The following is a 17662-nucleotide window of genomic DNA, read 5'->3' as shown; positions in this document are numbered from 1 at the left end:
CATGTTCCACCTCGACAATCCTTTTGTTGTACATGTTTTTCTTCTGTCTCTCATGGCTAGTGTACATACTCATTGGAGATCCAAGAGCCTTATTGGAAGGAGCTTGAGCATGAAATACTCTTACATCTAAGAATGCCCTTTCCAATGGGTTCCATACACTCCTAGCACTAACATCTAACCTAGCTCCATCTGCTTTGTTGGCCCCTGCAGGAAGTTCTCTCCCATTGACAGGGATAAGGAGAGGTTCGGTGGTAACATCTTTACATCCAGCAGTTTCTAAGAGCTCTGCTATCACATCTCTCAATGAATTGTGGCGGAGAGATACATACCCACCCCTTTTGCATATCAATGAGTGGTTTATAGAGTTGTCACTTCCACATACACATTTTCTTGCAGCATCTTTTATTCCAAAGTTGTACCTAAGGGCTAGGGCGTCATTGAATTCTTGTTTGTTGAGACAGAATCCAAATGATTTGAGTGGGAGTGATGACAGCCAGGAACTTGCCCCTTTCTCTGATGTAAGATCTAATTGCAATTTTTGGGTTTCATTCAGGTCTTTTGTAACCTCTTCTTTTCTCTCCTTGAAAAACTCTATTCTTGATTTTCGGATTTGGGTCTTGATCTCGACAAGTTTTTCCTGATCGTCATAAAAATCTGGGTTTTGTTTGTATATTGCTTCTGTCAGATCTGATGTTACTTGGCATGAGTACTTGTACTCTAGGTCAGACATCAAACTTAGGTCATATATACCGAGACCTCCTTCTTTGACTGGTAATGCAAAGAGTTTTCTGCTTGTTTCGTCGGTTCCAAAAGATCTATCCAATATTGCTGGTATAAAGGATTCTTGAATTTTGTATTCTAGTCTTTTAAGGTATTGACTGATGCCAGGTGTTGTTCGGCATACATAATTCCATCTTTTAGATAACCCATAGTTGAATGCAGAATAAGCTGCCTGAGGTTCCCTTACCATCATCCTTGATTACACATCTCGATTCCAATGGCATCATCCCACAGGACATATGCTATCCTTTCGTGAGCCAACCAGGCCCAGCCTCTATTTTTTTTAAATTAAAAAAAATAATGGCAGCGTTTGATCGAAAACCTGGTTTCAGCGCCCCCTGTGACCAGGACGCGCACCGAGTTGGACTCGTCGACGATTATCACCCGTTAAAAATTTGTTTGAACAAAAGTGGAAACCGTACTGATGAGGGTCTATCTTCAAAAATATAATGTATATCAACCTCAGCTGTTCGTAAAAAAATCTTTAGCAATTTGCTCCCCAAGAGAAAAATTGTAGATTTTGATTTATTTCAAAAAGTTTTATTTTGAGCCAAATAAAAGTAAGAAACTTTAATTGACGATGCAGATGTCAATTCATGGCAGCTCGGCGCGGCACAGTAGCGCATATCTCGCCGATCTAGCCAGTGTCACTGTAACGCATCGCGCTACAATAAGAAACTTTAACTTTGCAAATTCCTGCCCTCTAATTGGCTGAATAATGCCAACTTTTCCAAATTGATGCTTAATTACGAAGCAAGCATGATAATGTGCGCAAATCGACAACGCGACGTCCTCTAATGTGAACTTAAGCTCGCGCAAATACAAAAACGCTGTAACGTGAAAAGACGCAATTATCTGCATTATTAACACATTCAGCAGGTTAGGTTTGCTGGGAATGCCAACAATTGTTTTAGAGATTGTGCTTGATTCACGATGTCAATCCTTCGCAGCTCGGTGAGGCACAGTGGTGCATCTCGCCGATCTACCGAAGGATTGATGCATAACAACAAGACACGCGCTAAAGACGCGCATTTTCTGAGTGATGTTAACGATAGCTTTAAATTCACTGATGTCATTATTATTCAGCGTGACCGGTAATAGTTTAAAAATCAGAAGGAGAAAACACATGTTTAAATTACTAAAAAAGGAGTATCACTTTACAGGATTGAATTTAAATATAGTCATAATAGATAAGAGAGGAATTTGTTTCCCTTTGAATCAATCAAACTAGATGAATTGTTGTAAATACTTAGATCAAACTATCAATCTACAGGCTATCGTCAAACATGTTGCAAGGCGTCATCTTCAGTGACATAATAGATAAGAGTTTATTAACTATCATGCCAACTTTAGAGACGGTAACCACATTAAACTAAAGTTTTCCCAATCAAAATAAAGGGTTTATACAAAATAAAAGGTTTATGCACTAGACTGCGAGACAATTAACCTTGTGCAATGCAGGTTAGTATAACTATAATATCGGACTGAGTTGAAATTTCTGAGAGCATGATACCCCAAAATAAATATATGCCTGTGTCTGGCAATAGCGTTCAGATGGCTTCCGAACTTGTGCGGATAAGATAATATAAAAAATACAAATAAACTATAATAACAATCTGAAAATTAATGTATCAGTACAGATCTTATACTCGAAATCAGGCACTTTCAAAACATTTCTCTTAAATTATCTTTCTTAACACCGTTCAATTGTAACTTTAAATTAAAATATTATGATGATCCGGACGATGATAAATATTAAATTACAACTGATTATATTTATGGATTTCGGCCTGTCGATGCTGGAAGCTGATCAGCTAATCGTTAATCGTTACCATGTGACAAGAATAGTATGATGAACCTCCCAATCAGTATCTATGTATCAAAAGAAAATATTGATCTAATTCAACTCGTCGGGAGCCCTTTTGAAACATCTCGAAGTTAGAGTGCAGAGTGCATGATTACTGATTATCAGCACGATTGGGTGAAACAAAGACGAAACCGTGTGTTGATTAGAATTAAAAGAGGAAGATATTTAGTGATAAATTGTGCACTCTTGCATTTAAGTTTTAATTGTTAGACTTGTTCGATGTAGGGCCTTTAATTTAACCTAATACTAATGCAGTTACTTAATACTTGGTAAGTCTAGGGAAAACAGGTGCTAGTTGTCGGAAATGAAATGGAGTCTGTTCCTGATCGAAGTTACATGATGCTGATAGATTTGATGCAGCTCAGCACTCAGCAGCCACTGTCTTCAAATAGAGTGTTCCAGTTCTGCAATCTGCAGTCTCAAATGTTTTCGCCCAGCTTTTCTTTTCATCGTGGTTATAGAAGACAGACCTGAAGAAATACTAGTATAATGGGGGGGGGGTGTCACGTCCGTCTATGTCCGCTTGTCTCATAGAATCCAAAAAGGACAGGACATAGGCGGACATAGGCGGACATAGGCGGACATAGGCGGACATAGACGGACATAGGCGGACATAGACGGACATAGGCGGACATAGGCGGACATTAATGGACACCTAAATTGCTAAATAAAATGTTCAATTTTTGCTGTTATAGGGGGATCATGTTTTTTGTCCGCTATATTTTCAAAACGGACAAAAAATAGAGCGGACAAAAACGGACAAAAATGGACAAAAACGGACAAAAATGGAAATAACATTTAGATGCTTCCTCCTCCTACTCTTCCTCCTCCTCCCCCTGGGTCTTCCTGATCTTCCTCAGTCCTCTCCCTCCTCTCCTCCTCAAATCCTCAGTCCTCCTCCTACTCCTCCTCCTCGTCCTCAGTCCTCCTCCCCAGTCCTCCTCCTCCTCCTGAGTCCTCCTCCTGGGTCCTCCTCCTGGGTCCTTCTCCTCCTCTTCATCCTCCTCCTCTTCCTCCTCAGTCCTCAGTCCTCCTCAGTCCTCCTCCTCATCCTTCTCCTCAGTCCTCCATCCTCCTCCTCAGTCCTCCCCCAGGGTGGGCGACAATTGACCCCCCGACAATTGACCCCCCGACAATTGACCCCCCGACAATATGATTTAATACAATTAACCCTGACCCTGACCTTGACCCTAACCCTAACCCTGACCCAGGACCCTAACCCTAACCCTAACCCTAACCCTGACCCAGGACCCTAACCCTAATCCTAACCCTAACCATGACCCTGACCCAGGACCCTAACCCTAACCCTAACCCTAACCCTAACCCTAACCCTAACCCTAACCCTAACCCTAACGCTAACCCTAACCCTAACGCTAACCCTGACCCAGGACCCTGAACCAGGATCCTGACCCAGGACCCTGACCCTAACCCGATCAATTGACCCCATTGTAATTACATGGGGGGTCAATTGTCGGGGGGTCAATTGTCGGGGGGTCAATTGTCGTACTGAGCCCTAGATTTCGCGACAATTGACCCCAGTGTATTTACATAGGGGGTCAATTGTCGGGGGGTAAATTGTCGGGGGGTTAATTGTCGGGGGGTCAATTGTCGGGGGGTCAATTGTCGTACTCAAGCCTAGATTTCGCGACAATTGACCCCAGTGTAATTACATAGGAGTCAATTGTCGGGGGGTCAATTGTCGGGGGGTCAATTGTCGCGGTACCCTCCCCCAGTCCCCCTCCTCCTCCTATTCAGTCCTCCTCCTCCTCCTTCTCAGTCCTCCTCAGTCCTCCTCCTCCTTCTCAGTCCTCCTCAGTCCTCCTCCTCCTCTTCCCTCTCAGTCATCCTCCTCAGCCATCCTCCTTAGTCCTCCTCAGTCCTCCTCAGTCCTCCTCAGTCCTCCTCAGTCCTCCTCCTCCTGGGTCCTCCTCCTCTTCATCCTCATCCTCTTCCTCCTCGGTCCTCAGTCCTCCTCCTCCTGGGTCCTCCTCCTCATCCTTCTCATCAGTTCTCCTCTTCCCCAGTCCTCTCCCAGTCCCCCTCCTTCTCCTCCTCCTATTCAGTCCTCCTCCTCCTCCTCCTCAGTTCTCCTCAGTCCTCCTTCTCATTTCTCCTAAGTCCTCCTCCTGAGTCCTCCTCCTCTTCCTTCTGAGTCCTCCTCCTGAGTCCTCCTCCTCCTCCCTCTCAGTCATCCTCCTCAGTCATCCTCCTCAGCCATCCTCCCCAGCCATCCTCCTCAGCCATTCTCCGCAGTACTCCTCAGTCCTCCTCCTTCTCAGTCATCGTCAGTCCTCCTCCTCAGTCCTCCTCCTCCTCCTGGGTCCTCCTCCTCCTCCTCCTCCTGGGTCCTCCTGGGTCTTCCTGATCCTCCCCAGTCCTCTTCCTCCTCCCCTCCTCAGTCCTCCTCCTACTCCTCCTCCTCGTCCTCAGTCCTCCTCATCAGTCCTCAACAGTTCTCCTCCTCCCCAGTCCTCCTCCTCCTCCTGGGGCCTTTTCCTGGGTCCTCCTCCTCCTGGGTCCTCCTCCTCCTGGGTCCTCCTTCTCCTCCTCAGTCCTTCTCCTCCTCCTCCTCAGTCCTCTTCCTCCTCTTCCTCCTCCTCCTCCCTCTCAGTCATCCTCCTCAGCCATCCTCCTCAGCCATCCTCCTCAGTCCTTCTCCTTCTCAGTCCTCCTTAGTCCTCCTCCTGAGTCCTCCTCCTCCTCATTCATCCTCCTCAGTTCTCCTCCTCCTCCTCCTAGGTCCTCCTTCTGGGTCCTCCTCCTCCTCCTCCTCCTGGGTCTTCCTGATCCTTCTCCTCCCTCTCAGTCATCCTCCTCAGTCATCCTCCTCAGTCATCCTCCTCAGCCATCCTCCTCAGCCATCCTTCTCAGCCATCCTCCTCAGTACTCTTCAGTACTCTTCAGTACTCTTCAGTACTCTTCAGTCCTCAAAATGTTTGTCCGTTAATGTCCACCAATGTCCGCTAATGTCCACCAATGTCCATCCAAGTCCGCCAATGTCCGTCCGGGTCCGCCAATGTCCGTCCGAGTCCGCCAATGTCCGTCCGAGTCCGCCAATGTCCGTCCGTGTCCGCCAATGTCCGTCCGTGTCCGCCAATGTCCCAAAAAACACGTCCGTTGTCTCATAGAATCCAAAAAGGACAGGACATAGGCGGACATAGACGGACATGACACCCCCCCCTATAATGATAATATAGGTAACATGTCCAGAATGAGTAAAATTGTATTATCGGCAAATTTACTTATGTGAAAACTCCCAACAGGGTGGCGCTGGCCCAGAAGTAACTGCACACAAGCAACCCTTTAATGATCACGCACGTAATTTGTGTGAAAATATGTAACTCATTTAACGAAGTCAGTGAAAAGAACCTACCTTTATTTACCAATGTCGATTTTTTGCTTGTGATGAAGTAGTCCTCGCAAATGTGAGATATGTATGTAGTTTGTTTTTAAAAGTAGGATTGTAGTCATAGTCGATGTATAGCGACGGTAGTTTACCAGCAGCTCCCTGTACAAATAGAAATGTGGTTTTTATATAATATTACTAGTTAAATTAATGAGTACAATGCAGGAATAAAAAAATGTGTCTTAAATGTTTTATATTAAATGTGTTATAATTATATTAACCACCTTATATTCGTATAATATGTACTCACAAACAATGATAGTCCCAACTGTTTTTAATTGCTTATAATTTAAACCTTCTTATTAAATAATTTAGATGACTGTGTCTGATCTAAAATTGCACGAGAAATAGAGAAAATTAGGTCTCAGACAGAACTCGACCGGGATATAACCGGCGCAGCCGGAATACCGGCTGGTATTTGGCGATTTTGTACCGGTACCGGCCGGGATTTTGGTTTTAGCCGGGATTTTTCCAAAATAAATTCAGTTTTTCTCAACGTTAATTTGAGTCCAAAATTAACAAATCTGTGAACATTTTCCTAAAACATTTTGACGAAGTCATTGAACAATGGAGACTGGAGTCAATCTATATTTAACATAATCATGGGTGTACGAATTATGGACTTCTTTCTGACTTATGACTTAATTATTGTGACTAAGTGTCACGGCTCACGGTCTTGTGTTACCGAGGGACAAGTAAAACAGAGTTCTCCGGGTAAAGAAAGCATTAATAAATGCTATTCAGTATTCATCCTATTCAATTATTCAGGTAAGGTGATGTAAACTGTAAAGTGATAAGCTCCAACGTCAAACACCATGTTCAATTAAATAAGTTTAAGTAACCAATACCAGATCACAGGATTGTTATAGTTACGGAGACTGTTGGAAACGATGCAAACCAGGATCGGACTCCTATCAGAAATAGTCGACCACCGGTCCAGCCTCCCTCAAACTCAAATGCCCTACCACTACCCCAGACCACATCCACCTCTTCAGCCAGGAACAGCGCTCCCACTATACCACTACCAGCAGTTCCTACCGCCTCAGAGGATACACTGCACGTGCCCGTTATTCCTCATGCCTCGTCTTAAATGTCCAGTCCATGAATCCTAGTGCATCAAGTGCGAGTATATGGGAAGTGCCAAAAATCTCAGCTCTTATTCAGGAGAAATCCAAAAACCACTCGTTACCGTTTATTGCACTTACGGAAACGTGACTCAAGTCCTACATGTCAGACAAATACAAAATGTGCATCACCTCTTTCTCCTGCTGAGCAGAACCTCCCCCTTAAAAGTAAACAAATCTGCATCGCCTCCCAACGACAATCCAGATATATTAAGCAGCAGAGACAATCATTTAAGGAGACTTCGATATCTATCAGGATCATGATTTTACTGCCTGAGAACTCAGCACTTCAGGATGAAACATATAATATTTGGTTTTCTCGATTTCATTCATATTTAGACAGAAGTCCGTGTAGATAATTGGTTATAGAATAATTGGATATAATTTTATGCGAAGTTGTGTCTGCGAAAATATACGTGTGAACTGGTCATCCCGCAAATGCTGAAAAAGTAGATGTTACCTATCATAAAATAACCGCTCGCACCGTACAGTGTACACGACAGAGTTGTGACTGCGTTTACAAATTCTTTATCATATTGATGTGTTGCCATGGCAACCGAAACTCCATCGGAAGATCGGCCTGTAAGGCATAATCATGATAATACACAGTATCAAAACATTGCCATTGATATCATAGCAACATTCCAGAGATTAGATTATGTGTGTGTAAGAAAATGTATGTTTATAGTATTATACAGTCTGCTAGAACATTCCGTTTACACATGGTGGCCGATAACAACTTGTTTAATTTATCTCCGAATTACACACAAATTTCTGAAAGTTTCGTAGACTTAAATCAATTACAGAGGGTGTGGCTATTGGCCAGCCCCTCTATTTCACTATTATGGTTGAAACTATAAGAATACAGATTATATTGTTACAGTGATTTTACAAAAGTCGAAACAGTAAACACCAATTTGTAGGATACTTTAAATCACACCAAAATTGGTCCCAGAATGCAATGAAATCTGATGGCGTCTTTTCAGTGAAAAAGAGGCCACACTCTCTGTAATTGATTAAAGTTTACGAGACCTTTAGAAAATGAGTTATATAACTTGCAACTTAAACTAAGATAAATTGAGTATTTATACTCAATTTATCTTAGTTGCATGAGTAATATATATATACTACCCACTATACCACTACCAGCAGTTCCTACCGCCTCAGAGGATACACTGCACGTGCCCGTTATTCCTCATGCCTCGTCTTAAATGTCCAGTCCATGAATCCTAGTGCATCAAGTGCGAGTATATGGGAAGTGCCAAAAATCTCAGCTCTTATTCAGGAGAAATCCAAAAACCACTCGTTACCGTTTATTGCACTTACGGAAACGTGGCTCAAGTCCTACATGTCAGACAAATACAAAATGTGCATCACCATTCACCTCTTTCTCCTGCTGAGCAGAACCTCCCCCTTAAAAGTAAACAAATCTGCATCGCCTCCCAACGACAATCCAGATATATTAAGCAGCAGAGACAATCATTTAAGGAGACTTCGATATCTATCAGGATCATGATTTTACTGCCTGAGAACTCAGCACTTCAGGATGAAACATATAATATTTGGTTTTCTCGATTTCATTCATATTTAGACAGAAGTCCGTGTAGATAATTGGTTATAGAATAATTGGATATAATTTTATGCGAAGTTGTGTCTGCGAAAATATACGTGTGAACTGGTCATCCCGCAAATGCTGAAAAAGTAGATGTTACCTATCATAAAATAACCGCTCGCACCGTACAGTGTACACGACAGAGTTGTGACTGCGTTTACAAATTCTTTATCATATTGATGTGTTGCCATGGCAACCGAAACTCCATCGGAAGATCGGCCTGTAAGGCATAATCATGATAATACACAGTATCAAAACATTGCCATTGATATCATAGCAACATTCCAGAGATTAGATTATGTGTGTGTAAGAAAATGTATGTTATAGTATTATACAGTCTGCTAGAACATTCCGTTTACACATGGTGGCCGATAACAACTTGTTTAATTTATCTCCGAATTACACACAAATTTGGGAACCAGCTTTGTTTACTGGTTAATGTTTACTCAAGAATTTATACATACAATAATATATACAATAATTATATACCTAAATCCGCTAATAAGATTTCATTAATTATTGAATACAGGCGCTGCTTAGATAAATGCAATGCCTAGCAACCAACTCTTGCACTAAAAATAAGCTTTAAAACAGTCTGAAGACTATCCAGTCCTGTATAGAAAGTTAAAAGCCTAGTAGGCACCCGCTTAGCACTAACTAAAACTTCACTCACACTGAAAAACAAGCATTATCACACATGTACTGATAAATACACTCAATTGCGACTACAGCTGAATATCTGTCCCTCCTTAATGTAAAACTTTTTGTCCGGCTCCGCTAAAGCTTTAGCTCTCATGCTGGCAATCAGCTCCTTTCGGGCTTCCCGCTGCTCCAGTGATCTGTCAGGGCTCAAAAACACAGTCTTAAACTTGGCTGATTGTCGCAATTTCCGAGCGTTTGCTAAGATTTGATGTACGATCAAGGAGCTGGTCAGGCAGACTTTCACTGGGCGAGTACAGGTAGAAGTTTTCTTCTTGCCGAGTCGCACTACTTCCACCTTCGGTTTCTGCCCTATTTCCTCTAAAACCTCGCCGATTCTTACCTCTAACTCTTCCTGCTCCTCCTCCGGCAAACCGAAAACAAGAAGATTTCGACTACGGTCCTCTTCTGCGACTACGGTCTTCACAACATTTTTTAGGGCTTCTGGGCAGATAACTGGGGCAGTTACCGTCTGTGAATTGCTGACAATTGCGCTGTAAGTCTTAATCTCCTCTTTAACTGAATCAGCGACTGAGGTTTCCACGATTTTCTTCATAGATTCCAGTTTCTCGGACTGACACTGAGAGAGCTCCTGCTGAACGCTGATGAGAGTTTCCTGGTTCTGAATCAACTTTGCCTGAAGAGTTGTGCAGCAATTTCGGTACGACTCCACAGTTTCCATTAAATAGCCAATGTACTCATAAGACCGACTACAAATGCCAACAAGTTCTGGCTTATTCACTGATTTCGCAAACTTCGGATCTGCTATGTCCGTCATCTTTCCGTACGGTTTGCCAAAGTTCCGCAACTGCTCTTTGCTCCAAGAATAAATCTCATCCCACCTGTAGTTAATACTTTCCAAGTCCATCTTTTCCATGATTACAGTTAAAGTTACACAATACAAGACGAGCGACAGGCTGAGCGGTGTCGTGATAACAGTAGAGATAAGCCTTGCGATAAGAGAGCAACAAATCAGCAGCAAATGTGAATGTGCTATTACTGAACTGAACTGATGGGGGGGGGTGTCATGTCCGTCTATGTCCGCCTATGTCCTGTCCTTTTTGGATTCTATGAGACAACGGACGTGTTTTTTGGGACATGGGCGGACACGGACGGACATTGGCGGACTCGGACGGACATTGACGGACTCGGACGGACATAGGCGGACCCGGACGGACATAGGCGGACTCGGACGGACATTAGTGGACATTAGCGGACATTGGTGGACATAAGCAGACAAACATTTTGAGAATTTTTCGCAACTTGTACTATAATCTTGTACAAAACAAACGACTTATTAATCACACTAAAGCTATTAATAGCTTTAACTTATTAAATCAAATTATATAGGGACCCAGGAAAAGGCCCAGGAGGAGGAGGAGGAGGAGGACTGGGGAGGAGGAGGACTGTTGAGGACTGATGAGGAGGACTGAGGACGAGGAGTAGAAGGAGGACTGAGGAGGGGAGGAGGAAGAGAACTGGGGAGGATCAGGAAGACCCAGGAGGAGGACCCAGGAGGAGGAGGAGGAGGACTCAGGAGGATGACTCAGGAGGAGGAGGACTCAGGAGGAGGACTGAGGACGAAGAGTAGGAGGGGAGGAGGAAGAGAACTGGGGAGGATCAGGAATACCCAGGAGGAGGACCCAGGAGGAGGACCCAGGAGGAGGAGGAGGAGGACTGCGGTGGATGACTCAGGAGGAGGAGGACTCAGGAGGAGGATTGAGGAGGACTGAGAAGGAGGAGGACTGAAGAGTACTGAAGAGTACTGAGGAGGATGGCTGAGGAGGATGGCTGAGGAGGATGGCTGAGGAGGATGGCTGAGGAGGATGACTGAGGAAGATGACTGAGGAGGATGACTGAGAGGGAGGAGGAGGATCAGGAAGACCCAGGAGGAGGAGGAGGAGGACCCAGAAGGAGGAGGAGAACTGAGGATGACTCAGGAGGAGGAGGACTCAGGAGGAGGACTCAGGAGGACTGAGAAGGAGGAGGACTGAGGAGGATGGCTGAGGAGGATGACTGAGAGGGAGGAGGAGGAGGAAGAGGAGGAAGAGGACTGAGGAGGAGGAGGAGGAGAAGGACTGAGGAGGAGAAGGAGGACCCAGGAGGAGGAGGACCCAGGAGGAGGAGGACCCAGGAAGAGGACCCAGGAAAAGGCCCCAGGAGGAGGAGGAGGACTGGGGAGGAGGAGGACTGTTGAGGACTGATGAGGAGAACTGAGGACGAGGAGGAGGAGTAGGAGGAGGACTGAGGAGGGGAGGAGGAAGAGGAGTGGGAGGATCAGGAAGACGTAGACCCAGGACTCAGGAGGAGGACCCAGGAGGAGGAGGAAGAGGACTCAGGAGGAGGAGGAGGAGGACTGAGGAGGACTCAGGAGGAGGACTGACGATGACTGAGAAGGAGGAGGACTGAGGAGTACTGAGGAGGATGGCTGAGGAGGATGGCTGAGGAGGATGACTGAGGAGGATGACTGAGAGGGAGGAGGAGGACTCAGGAGGAGGACTCAGGAGGAAGAGGACTCAGGAGGAGAACTTAGGAGAAATGAGAAGGAGGACTGAGGAGGAGGAGGAGGAGGACTGAATAGGAGGAGGAGAAGGAGGGGGACTGGGAAAGGACTGAGGAGGAGGAGAAGGAGGGGGACTGGGAAAGGACTGAGGAGTAGGAGGACTGATGAGAAGGATGAGGAGGAGGACTGAGGACCGAGGAGGAAGAGGAGGAGGATGAAGAGGAGGAGGAGGACCCAGGAGGAGGAGGACTGAGGAGGATGACTGAGGAGGATGACTGAGAGGGAAGAGGAGGAGGAGGACTCAGGAGGAGGAGGAGGAGGACTGAGGAGGACTGAGAAGGAGGAGGACTGAGGTGGAGGAGGACTGAATAGGAGGATGGAGGACTGAGGAGAAGGATGAGGAGGAGGACTGACGATGACTGAGAAGGAGGAGGACTGAGGAGTACTGAGGAGGATGGCTGAGGAGGATGGCTGAAGAGGATGACTGAGGAGGATGACTGAGAGGGAGGAGGAGGACTCAGGAGGAGGACTCAGGAGGAAGAGGACTCAGGAGGAGAACTTAGGAGAAATGAGAAGGAGGACTGAGGAGAACTGAGGAGGAGGAGGAGGACTGAATAGGAGGAGGAGAAGGAGGGGGACTGGGAAAGGACTGAGGAGTAGGAGGACTGATGAGAAGGATGAGGAGGAGGACTGAGGACCGAGGAGGAAGAGGAGGAGGATGAAGAGGAGGAGGAGGACCCAGGAGGAGGAGGACCCAGGAGGATGACTGAGAGGGAAGAGGAGGAGGAGGAGGAGGAGGACTCAGGAGGAGGAGGAGGAGGACTGAGGAGGACTGAGAAGGAGGAGGACTGAGGTGGAGGAGGACTGAATAGGAGGAGGAGGGGGACTGGGGGAGGACTGAGGAGGAGGATGGAGGACTGAGGAGAAGGATGAGGAGGAGGACTGAGAAGGACTGAGGACTGAGGAGGAAGAGGAGGAGGATGAAGAGGAGGAGGAGGACCCAGGAAGAGGACCCAGGAGGAGGACTCAGGAGGAGGATGGAGGACTGAGGAGAAGGATGAGGAGGAGGACTGAGGAGGACTGAGGACTGAGGAGGAAGAGGAGGAGGATGAAGAGGAGGAGGAGGACTGGCGAGGACTGATGAGGAGGACTGAGGACGAGGAGGAGGAGTAGGAGGAGGACTGAGGAGGGGAGGAGGAAGAGGACTGAGGAAGATCAGGAAGACCCAGGAGGAGGAGGAGGAAGAGTAGGAGGAGGAAGCATCTAAATGTTATTTCCATTTTTGTCCGTTTTCGTCCATTTTTGTCCGTTTTTGTCCGTTTTTGTCCGCTCTATTTTTTGTCCGTTTTGAAAATATAGGGTACCAAACGGACAAAAAACATGATCCCCCCTATAACAGCAAAAATTGAACATTTTATTTAGCAATTTAGGTGTCCATTAATGTCCGCTAATGTCCGTCTATGTCCGCCAATGTCCGCCTATGTCCGTCTATGTCCGCCTATGTCCGTCTATGTCCGCCTATGTCCGCCTATGTCCGCCAATGTCCGCCTATGTCCTGTCCTTTTTGGATTCTATGAGACAAGCGGACATAGACGGACGTGACACCCCCCCCCACTGATATATACTCTCATTTTTTTAGAGCAAACGTAATTTAAATGGCTAAACACAATTCAATAAAATTTGGCTCGATCCGATTATCCAAACTATCAAATAAATGCGAAAATGAACCTTCTTTTGAAAACAATGAACACAAATATGTTTCGATTTGACAAATTTCTCGAACCAGTGGTGGTAGTAAGTCATACCAGAACCAATTATTTCAATTGGGCACTCAGTGACTGAGCTATTAATGCCAACGTTTGCACACTGACTTTTGGCCCACCCTGTATATTTATAATATACGGCTGGAAAAAATGTAACTGGATATCTGCCACAATGCTGCTATTATTAAGGTTAAAGTAACATTTAGCACATAAAGAAGTCTGGTTTGCTAGGTTTTAATTGGTCGTATAATAACAAATAAAAATGAGTTAAGACTACAAAAACGGTCGATAGAACCTAATTATAATACCTGTATCGAGAACTCGACTTCAATGCACTGATAGCGTTGGTACTAACATTCTATCAAATTATGTCATATCTTGAGACTTGATAGCTGCCTGAAACAGTTTTGAGTCAACATTATCGTGATATTCTAGAAATTGAAACCAATTCTCAACTTTAAAAAAGCAGGTTTCAATAAATGCCATAGAATTAAATTCTACCTTTTTAAATTTTAAGAATTTGTTGATCTATTAAAATTCTGTCTCAATTAATATATAAGGGTACATGCAATGTATTTCGACACGCACTGTAGACTCACTTATTGGATTCGTGCTAGATGCTGTGTACGTCACCCTCTTAACCACCTCTATGGCGAAGATGAGGATGGTAAGTGCAAGTACAGTAATGTGAGGAGAGGATGGGTATCATTTAGCACATTTTTGCTGTAGGTGTAAAGTAGCTCTTAGTCAAGGAGTATATAAATGACGGCACGACAAGGTTCTGCAACAGATCTCTGAACATGTTATCTTGTGAGCGCCGAGTGAACACTTATAAGAACAAGGCCAGCGATGTAAGACAGTATCATTGACTTAGTCCATGCTGGGAGGAAAAAAGCAAGTACAGACGACCGAAAGGAGTCGTGGTTTGGGATCCTGAGTGGGTCTCGATATTGGATAGTGCTTTTATATATCGGACCTTATGATATTCTCAAGGTCACCAAGACGGCACAGTCTTATGGCGGGAGGTAACGGTACCATCTAAAGAGCAGATTGCTGAATCATACAAGTAAAAACTCTACCGGTACAGCAGTCTTACAGCAGACTGAGATTCAAGCGAAAGAATTGTGCTGTTATAATTATGCGGTTAAAGTTCTAGCACCGGGAGTAGTTGTTCACGGTTTGGAGAGAGCTGAGTAGGCTAGTACGGGATAGAAGGGAAGAAGCAGCTCACTGTTCCAGATGGATCTACTTCTTATCAAGGAAGAAGGAGTGGTAGGTATAGTAAGGAAGATTGGAGCCTAAGAGTTAACTTAACATCTAGAGGTACCACAAACTTTATCTCGTCGCCAATTGCGAGCTTTAACGGGTTTCCTCAAGTGACTCGATGGTTTAATTGTGACAAATCATGATACGAACTTTGATGAACCCATAATAGTATAGTGCAATAATACTATGATAGTATTCTCATAAGTTCTACCCTTGCAACCGAGTACAATGTACATACTAAGTGATATCAAGCTGCAATCTAAAATTTATTAATTGAATCTCAAAATAACTTCAAATTTTACCTAATAATTGCGACATCGTTGGAAGTGAGAAATAAAATACATTAAATTTTAATCCAATTCTGCGAGAGAAGATTTGCCCAGACAGCTGACAAGAATGTATTACCATACTTCCTGTAAATGTGGTAGTTATTAGGTCATATCAAACTTGAAAATTATGTCAAAGTTTTTCTCAGTCTCTGGTGTCAATCACCAGTAGAGTGCCCAGCCGCACCAAAACAACCTGCGATTTTTACGTGGGAAACATCGTATAATACACATGCTATACACTCTAGTTTTATAGCAGCTACTGATATCATGCGGCAGTATTAATAAGCATACAAATTCAGCGCAAAAAATTGTAAAGACGACACAAATTCATGCGGGATGTTAATAAATGTGTCCATGTAGAACTCAAACTCCGACAGAATAATATTTCAAATCGGATATATTATAATTAATCAAATGGTATCTGCTCATGTTCCGTCTATATAAACTACAAAACTTAATAAATTAGTGAAGTTCTGAAACAAAGATCACGACTAGGTTTTATCAAAATTGAAAAGAAAACCGATCGAAGTGCACTAGAGATATAGTTTAAGTTTAAAGGGTCATCATTACTAAAATCTCTTCCTAGCTCCTAGCAATCAAGTTGTTAATCCTAGTTCTACACCTAAACAAGTACAAAATTACAGCCTTACATTTTGAAATTTTTCGATATCCAGCTCAACATAAGACTTCGATACCAATAATGCATAATGGGTACATACCGATGATCGGTGTTCGTAAATATTTGATTATTTATAGTATTGAAGTTTAAAATCTTCCTAATTATGTAAGAATAACAAAAGGAATCACGTACTAGTGTGCTGTTACGAAAAACAACTATTTAATAAAAATAAATTAACAGTATTCGAGTACAAAATTAAAAGTACAAACTCCAACATAATCGACAGACAAACTCAATAAATGAAGATTTCGTCGTGAAACGAGCTATATATACAGCTATAACGTAGCGCTCGACTCCAGTCTGAACCAAAATTAAGTCGCGTTCGTAGGAAATTGACCACCAGCTGCTGGTGGTTCGAATGTTGGTTTGCACACTACTGTGGTTGCGAGAAGCATTATTTGATGCGCGCGCGACCCAGTAGTGCATCGCGCTACAAAGATTGTGCCTTCAATTTGGAAATATTAATATCAATTTTGTAGTTTTACAACCTACCAGGACGCGCACCGAGTTGGACTCGTCGACGGTCCTATATATGGAACAGATATTTTACGAGTATCACCCGTTTATATCAATTGCACTTAATTGTCCATTTTCCTGCGATTTTTAAGCTCGCTCAGCACAAATGTTTAATATTATCATACATGACACATTTTATTATTTGTTTAGCTCATTGCTTAAATAAAAAATTTCATAGCACATTCATTGAGGAAAGTCTAAATAATGTTTTCTTTGTTCTTGTTGTAATCGTTTGCTGCATTACAATGGTCTTTCTGATTTACCAATTTATAACATAACACAATAACAAATTACTGGGCCGCGCTCAGCCTGTCATTCCGCCAAATCTATATGTTAATGAACATAATAGCCTGGGGTCCTCAGGTAAAATAACAAATAAGTCCATCACTGATCATTAACGGGTGGTACTCGTAAAATATTTTTTTCAAGACCGTCCGCGTCGACGTGTCCAACTCGGCGCGCGTCTTAGTAGATTGTAAATAAAACCTACAACACTGATCACAGAATAATCATAAAAATAAAATTAGTCATGTTTTAAATGTAATGCGAACAAATTGCTGGGTTGAAACGTTTGCAGTTTCAAATATGTGAATTAACAAAAATGTAACATTTCATTTTTATTTGAACTCAACTTACCTGAGGACCCCAGGCTATTATGTTCATTAACATAGATTTGGCGGAATGACAGGCTGAGCGCGGCCCAGTAAAACTCAACATCAAACATCAAACATATTTTAAAGAGGCGCGCGCTATATCTACAATCTAGTGTGTCCACCGTGCGCCGAAAGCATTGACACACGGCCGGCCGGCATGCACGCTTCGCGTGCGCGAGAAATATACACAATACAACGTGTACAGTGTAGCAATAAAAGCACACCCAGTTTGATATATATAAAATATTTTTATACCATGCTTGATTCTGCACTAAGTTGATGTGTATCGATTAAAATTGAACGGATTATTGTTTATAATATTTTTTGAGGCACCTTGACAAAAACCATTCAAGGTATTGTGCTTTTTACGGAGAAAATTTGACCTCGATTTATGAAGTTTAACGGAAGTTATTGCTGTGCGTGCAATTTGGGGAGTGTGTTTTCGGTGGAGGATTGCCCCTAAAG

At 43.7% G+C, this 17662-nt stretch overlaps 1 long non-coding RNA gene across 1 annotated transcript; it reads right to left on the bottom strand.

Moving 5' to 3' along the window:
• Positions 1-1909: 1909 nt before the first annotated feature.
• On the bottom strand, positions 1910-16039 carry LOC134815230 (uncharacterized). The gene is made up of 4 exons (XR_010160228.1): positions 15323-16039; positions 14063-14150; positions 6021-6155; positions 1910-3117 (listed from the first exon to the last, which is right to left on the bottom strand). It is a non-coding gene; the product is annotated as an uncharacterized LOC134815230 (long non-coding RNA).
• Between the last annotated feature and the right edge of the window lie 1623 nt (positions 16040-17662).

Source organism: Bolinopsis microptera, chromosome 5 (genome assembly GCF_026151205.1).
Source record: "Bolinopsis microptera isolate Bmic1 chromosome 5, MBARI_Bmic_1.0, whole genome shotgun sequence".
NCBI classification, from domain to species: domain Eukaryota; kingdom Metazoa; phylum Ctenophora; class Tentaculata; order Lobata; family Bolinopsidae; genus Bolinopsis; species Bolinopsis microptera.
This window is presented reverse-complemented; position numbering and strand designations above follow the sequence as displayed.